The following is a 6,879-nucleotide window of genomic DNA, read 5'->3' as shown; positions in this document are numbered from 1 at the left end:
GAGTTATTATCCCCATTCATTTCTATGTTGTCAAGAGGAACCTCATGCCCTCATCACTTCTGTCTTTGTACCTGATGGGCATGTTGTTTGTTTGCTTTCAGTCACTACTTTTTCCAACCTTCCCTGTCCACACTTTAATGCGATGACACCAAGGCCTCAAGTATCTAGCCCAGTGTCAACCATCCCACAGACTCATCAGCACACCCTCTTTTCTCATCCTTCCTGCTACTCATTTTGTCTTTGTATCGTTTGTTTCTAACAGCCTGCCTTCCCTTTCCCTCCCTGTGCCTCTCTCCCTAGCGTTGTAAAGACAAGTTGAACTCTCTGGCCATCTCTGTGATGAACATGTGGCCTGGTGTTAAGCTGAGAGTGACTGAGGGCTGGGACGAGGACGGTCACCATTCAGAGGACTCGCTGCACTATGAGGGACGTGCTGTCGACATCACCACCTCAGACAGTAGGCCAGACACAGACCAGGCAACATTTGAACTGCTCACAGTCAGTCAATCAACTTATCAGCAATGTGATGAGTCAATGGATTAGTCAGCAAAACTGGCTTGTTTGTTTTTGCTGTCTCAAATGTGCACGTAGATGATCAGATCCAAGTTTGTGGCCAAATTTTTCCAGAAATTCCAACATTTTAATTGCGTTAAATCACAAAAAGTACATGGATTTCAGTGGCAAAGTATAGATCTTCTGAGTATGTCTCAAAAAGTATGTAGTGTCAGTGAATCTCAGAATCGCATGTGGAGATAAAGATATAATATGCAACATTTTTGCATTAAAATGTCCAAAAAACGACTGGAGTTGTACATTCTGCCAAATGAAAGAAAAATCTGTGATTTTACACAAAGAAACGTGTTTCATTCAGTCGCCTGTCGCTATAACTTCAATTAAAACTCTAGATGATACGTCAGAGAGTGAGGAAGGAAGTCATCATCTTGACTACATTGATAACATAAATTAAACTTTAAGACATTACCACGTCTGTACATTTCTGAGTCCAGTCAGATTTTCATCGACAATGTTGGTCATTTGATAATGAAGACCACAACTCCCATGATCCCATGCTGCTTCACTATGTCACAAGACTATATCTTTTGATTTCCTTTTATTGACTGAGGGACCCCTCGCAGTCAGTTACATTTGTGCATTTAACAAAATCTTCTTATCCTTCCACAGGGACAGAAATAAGTATGCCATGTTGGCCCGGCTGGCTGTAGAAGCTGGATTCGACTGGGTCTACTACGAGTCCAAAGCCCACATTCACTGTAGCGTCAAGTCAGGTAAGAAGAGATGGATATGAGCGACAGTGTGTGTGTGTGTGTGTATTATCTGTTAGTGTGTTTGTATGTTTTTCTGGGTTTGCGGCCAGCTGTCATTACCACTAATGAGGTTGATGCCAGACCCTTTGTTGGCGTTTCACTAATGGTTTACCTCGCCTTCCAGCGCCGCTGTCATCAGTCTTTGTGTGTGTTTATGTGTATGGCCTATTGGGAGCCAATCAAAGCAGGGCGTGCACCTGTGCTCTTCGCTGTACTCAGTCACACGTCTTGGTCAGATCTCATCCTTAAGTGATCTTCCTTTGTGTGTGTAGGATATTGAGCTGTATAATCTGCAGATGGAGAGAGTATTATTTTTGACACGATCTGTTTAGTGAGTTTCGTCTATTATCCTTTCGTAAATTATTTTGTCTCATTACATTACATTACGATAATTACAATCAAAAACAGACATTCAACATCGAAGTGCTTCACAACATCATAAACAATAAAGAATATGAATATACCAAAATGTAAGTGACACACACCTCATATCACAATGATTTGTGTAACAGAGCTGTACTGGAAAGTATAAAGCCGATCTATTCATACAGTAACTCGTGGGTTGATTACAGCCCTTTAAAGGAGACATATTATGCTCATTTTCAGGTTCATAATTTTATTTTGGGTTACTACTGGAATAGGTTTACATGCTTTAGTGCTCAAAAAACACATCAGTCTTCTCGTACTGTCCAGTGCTGCAGCACTGTATTCCCCCTCTGTCTGAAACGCTTTGTTTTAACTCCTGTCTCTTTAAGGCCATTGATTGGTCAGCTCAGACAAGCCTGAGCCAGTACCGTTAACAAACCCAGAGCAGCTGTGCTAAATCAGTTCTTACGAGCCAAACTAGCATAAATTATGTAAATGTGTGACATGGTGACATAGTGTGATGTCACAAAGTCACGGAATTAAAGGCGGGACTACTGACGAGGCGTTTCAGGAGCAGCGTTTTCTGTGGGAGAGAGGAGCGTCTTTAAAAAAAGTTTAACTGGGCTGTTTTTAAGCAGACAGAATTTACAAGAACCAAACTGACAACATACTTAGATTTAAAGGGTGCATTGTTTTTCTCCTGTACTTTTGTATATACAAAGTTTCTTTTACAACTGTGAAAACTAATAAACAAAGCGGAGAACGTAACTCATTTTAATGCCAAGCTTTCAAGTCTAGCTCCTTGGCACTTAAATTTCCATACAAACAAGCCGTCCTCAAGGGGAATAAGGTCCCCAGAACACTGCAGAAAGGTAGCTACTTAGAAGGGTCCGGCTAACATCAACTAAGTGAAACAAAATTAAATTGTGTTTTCCTTTGATGACAGTTTGTTTGTTCTGTTCATTCAGTGATGAAAATCAGTAAGAGAAGATGTTTCTCCACTGTAAATGATATATTTCCATTACAATAACCAGTTAGCTAGCTACATTAGCTGATGGCAGCTTTAACATTTCTTCCTCAGAAATACATAGTTAATGTTAAGTGACACTACTCCAGCACACACTGTACCAAACACAAATCAGATACAGTCCTTGAGCAAACAATACTTTGACTACCGCATTCCACCTCCAGCTATTCTAACGTTCTGATACATATTATAAATCCATGTACCCACGTCTGGTACCACCGCTTATTTGATGCCAAACTGCATTCTAGCAGAGGTTAGTCGGCTGTGCGATGATTAACTCTCTCTTTGTTTTGCTGTTGCTTTTCCTTCAGTAGGTTTCTCTCAGATCTCTTATCTGAGTCTTATCACCTCCCGGTCACGGCCCTCCTTTTCTGCAGCCCTCAGGCATACAGACACACACACCTTGGACAAATATTTGGCTGCCTTAAGACTGCTTTAAGACAGCCTCCCCCCCACACACACACATTTATACTGATTCATTTTCTTGTTTCGAAACGGATTTTGCTTTCAATAGATCGAGCAGATATCCTATTGAATTTGTTCCAGTTATCACCTTTTCAGTTTCATTCCTCTCATTCTTTCCCAAAATAGCAGGAATCATTGTCAGGAATCGAGCTCATTACAATGTGCCACTGCTCTCTCCCTGTGTGGAGTGGTCATGTGACTCAGTTTAAAACACAAACTCTGCTGTAATCCAAACAGTATCCAGACCCACGTCTGAGTCTGTGTGCTTTCCTGTCTCTGTGACCCCGGGCCGTGCTCTGACTGCGGTGATACAATCAGCTGGTTATCCATTAGCTCTCGCTGACTACCTCTTCTTGCCACCTCGTCTCACTGCGTCTTAAAGGGCCAACTGTGGCATCTTGGGCAGTCTTAATGACAAACAGCGGCCTGACACAACTGAGGCAAACATGCTTCTCTAATAGTGTTGTTGTCACCATGTCAAAGAGCCATATTATGCTAATTTTCAGGTTCATAATTTTATTTTACTACTACTAGAATAGGTTTATATGCTTTAGTGCTCAAAAAACACATGAGTTTGCTGCAGCACTGTATTCCCCTCTGTCTGAGACGTTCTGTTTAAGCTCCTGTCTCTTTAAGGCCCCCCCCCTCCCGAATACCCAGTCTGCTCTGATTGGTCAGCTCACACACGCCTGACCCAGCACCGCTAACAACAACAGAGCAGCTGTGATAAATCAATTGTTACGAGCCAAACTAGTCATTTGGCATAAATTATGCAAATGTGTGACATGGTGGCGTAGTCCTATGTCACAAAGTCACGGGATTAAAGGCGGGGCTACTGACGAGGTGTTTCAGGGGCAGTGTTTTCTGTGGGAGAGAGGAGCTTCTGATGGTGCAGACTTTGACCTTTTTTAACTTTCAAGATCTTTTACATGCACAAGAACATATAAGACACTGAAGGAAAGGAAAAAATGAAAAAGCATAATATGTCTCCTTTAAGTAAAGGAGCAAAAAAGACTTACATGCCATAGCAAAGTGAAGGGAACCGTCTCCTTTAAGCACAATATATAATAAAAAAAAAAATAGTAGGACGAGAGCCTCCCTTGAATCACAGAAAAAAACAATAATAATTTTTAAGGCCTTGGTATTGAAGAATGCTTAGTGGCCCCCACAAACTTGTTGCAAGACCTTTGCCAACAGCTCCAGTCACACAAGAGAAGTGATCGTGGAAGCAGTCAGAAATCACAACATGTAGTTTAGAAAATCAAAGGGAAATGCTACCAGGCTGTGTGTGTTTCTGTGTGTGTGAACGAGGTCGAAGAATAAGGAAAAGACAAAGGTTCGCACACGAGCCACATTATACACATATGTTAACAACCTGCCACTGGTCCACTGAGATAAAGTCGTCCTTGGGTCAGTGTCAAAGTCTCACCTGTTTTATAGATCACTCAGTGATCATGCAGCCACTGTTGCTCCATTTCTCAGAGAGACGTTCAAACTGTATTCTTCTCTCTTTATGTTTTGACTCCTCGTACTTTCATCATCATCATCGTCAAAAAATAATGCGATTAAAATCAGAGCTGCAACAATTAGATGATTATTCGATCAAAAGACAATTAGTCTCCAACTATTTTGCCAATTTGGCTATTTTGTCATTTTAAAAGCCATAATGTCAAACGTGCTGGTTCCAGTTTCTTTAATATAAGGATTTGCTGCTTTTCTTTGTCATTTATGATGTAATAATGTTATAATGTAATGTAATTAAGTATATTTACTCAAGTACTGTAGTACAACTTTGAGGTACTTTTTCAATTTTCTGCTTCTTTGTACTTCCACTCCAATACATTTGGAGGCAAATATTGTTACTCCACTACATTTATATGATAATTAATTTTAACAGTTAGTAATTTACTTTTACTTGTACTTTTGATGCTGAAGTACATTTATTGCCTGATAATTTAAGACTTTTACTCGAGTACTATTTGTATAGGAGTCTTTCACTTTACCAAAGTAATATTTTAGCATATCTTTATTTTTACTTTTACATACTAAGTATGTCTTTACTTTCTACTGGTAAATGCTGAGTCTGTGTGCTTTGGACTGTTAGTTGGAGAGAGCAAGCAATTTAAAAATGTTACTTTGGGAGCATTTTTCACTAGTTTTTAACAATTTTGATCAACCGATCGTGAAAATAATCTGCAGATTAATTGATTAAAAGTAACCAATTGCTGCAGCCCCTGACAAGACTAGATTAAATCAAATCAAATAATCATTTTTCTTTTTCTTTTATCTCTCCAGAACATTCTGTGGCGGCCAAAACCGGTGGTTGTTTCCCTGGCGATGCTCAGGTCGTCCTCGAAGGCGGGGTTACCAAACAGATGTGGGACCTTCACCCTGGCGACCGCATATTGGCTTCATCAACAGCAGACGGTCACGGCCCCCTTCTATACAGCCCGGTCTTATCCTTTGTTGACCGCCAACCCAACGTCACAAAGACCTTCTACATCATTGGCACCAACACAGGACGTAATATCACTCTCACAGCCGCTCACCTGATCTTTGTCACGGACTGCACTGCTGGGCCGACTGAGAAGGAAGAGACAGCTGAAGAGCCACTTTCGGGCTCCGTACGGGGTGGCAGGCCGAGCCGGGAAGCAGGTCTGAGAACAGTTTTTGCCAGTGAGGTCCGACCAGGACAGTGCGTACTTACCTCACAAGGCAAAGTGGACTCACAGGCAACACTTTCAGTCGTGACCTTTGTGGAAGAACAGAGGAGCGCCGGACTGTACGCCCCACTCACCCAGCACGGCTCCATAGTGGTGAACGGTGTGCTGGCATCCTGCTACGCTGCTGTGGACAATCACCGTTTGGCCCACTGGGTCCTGGCCCCGCTGAGGTTCTTCTACAGCCTGATGGGACCTTCAGAACCGCAGACTGACGGCCTGCACTGGTACCCTCGGCTTCTACAGAGGCTGGGGCAAACGCTGCTGGACGCTGGACACTTCCACCCCTGGGGGATTGAGCAGGTGCCACAGAGACATGTTTCACACTGAGGACTTCATTCACTCACCTGTATTCAGGAGCACCAAAGCACAGACTGAGGGACCACGAAAGACAATTGATTTTATAGTGGAAATGTGTTTTTATAGACTCTACTTGCCTGTATTTGCTGTATTCCAACAAACTCCTTCATGTAGCACATGTACAACTGTGTGAAAAAACAAATAGAGGAGACTGAGGAGATTCATTTTATACTTTTTAAACTAATTCCAGAAGATTACGAGGACTGGAGAGACTGAAATATGACAGAAAATCCCATTTTAGATTTAAATACCAACAGAAATGCTGGCATAAGTATTTCTTCCTTTCAAATTAAAGGTGCAATATGTAAGAATCGGCCACCTATCATTAGCATGCTTACTTCAGTAGATATCGCTGCAACACAATACATAACTTAAAAACTGATATTTGTTCAGATTATGCTGATAATTTAACTGTTTGTTTTCAACTGAAATTCTTACATGTAGCACCTTTAAGAGTTGAACCTCTTTGTCAATATGTTTCCCTTCAGAGCACTTCAGAGATCAAAAACAGGGACTGTGATTCAGAATTCTCTCATTAAAACAAAAGTGTAGCTAGTAAGGTAAGTCAGTCAGGTTTCATCATTCATTTTGTACTGTATTTACTGTCATCTCTCAA

The 6,879-nt window shown here is 41.5% G+C and overlaps 1 pseudogene across 1 annotated transcript in view; it reads left to right on the top strand.

Annotated features, from left to right (window-relative positions):
* The window catches only part of LOC311262915 (indian hedgehog B protein-like), a 13,354-nt pseudogene extending 6,718 nt beyond the window's left edge, over nucleotides 1-6,636 (top strand). Inside the window, exons 2-4 of the transcript XR_014624896.1 lie at nucleotides 301-457; nucleotides 1,183-1,286; nucleotides 5,479-6,636. The product of XR_014624896.1 is annotated as an indian hedgehog B protein-like (transcript). The remainder of the gene's footprint in view (nucleotides 1-300; nucleotides 458-1,182; nucleotides 1,287-5,478) is intronic.
* The last annotated feature ends 243 nt before the right edge of the window (nucleotides 6,637-6,879 follow it).

Source organism: Pagrus pagrus (assembly GCF_965226575.1).
Source record: "Pagrus pagrus genome assembly, chromosome: 9".
Taxonomy (NCBI): domain Eukaryota; kingdom Metazoa; phylum Chordata; class Actinopteri; order Spariformes; family Sparidae; genus Pagrus; species Pagrus pagrus.
Note: the sequence above shows the minus strand (reverse complement) of the source record. Positions and strands in the feature narration are given on the sequence as shown.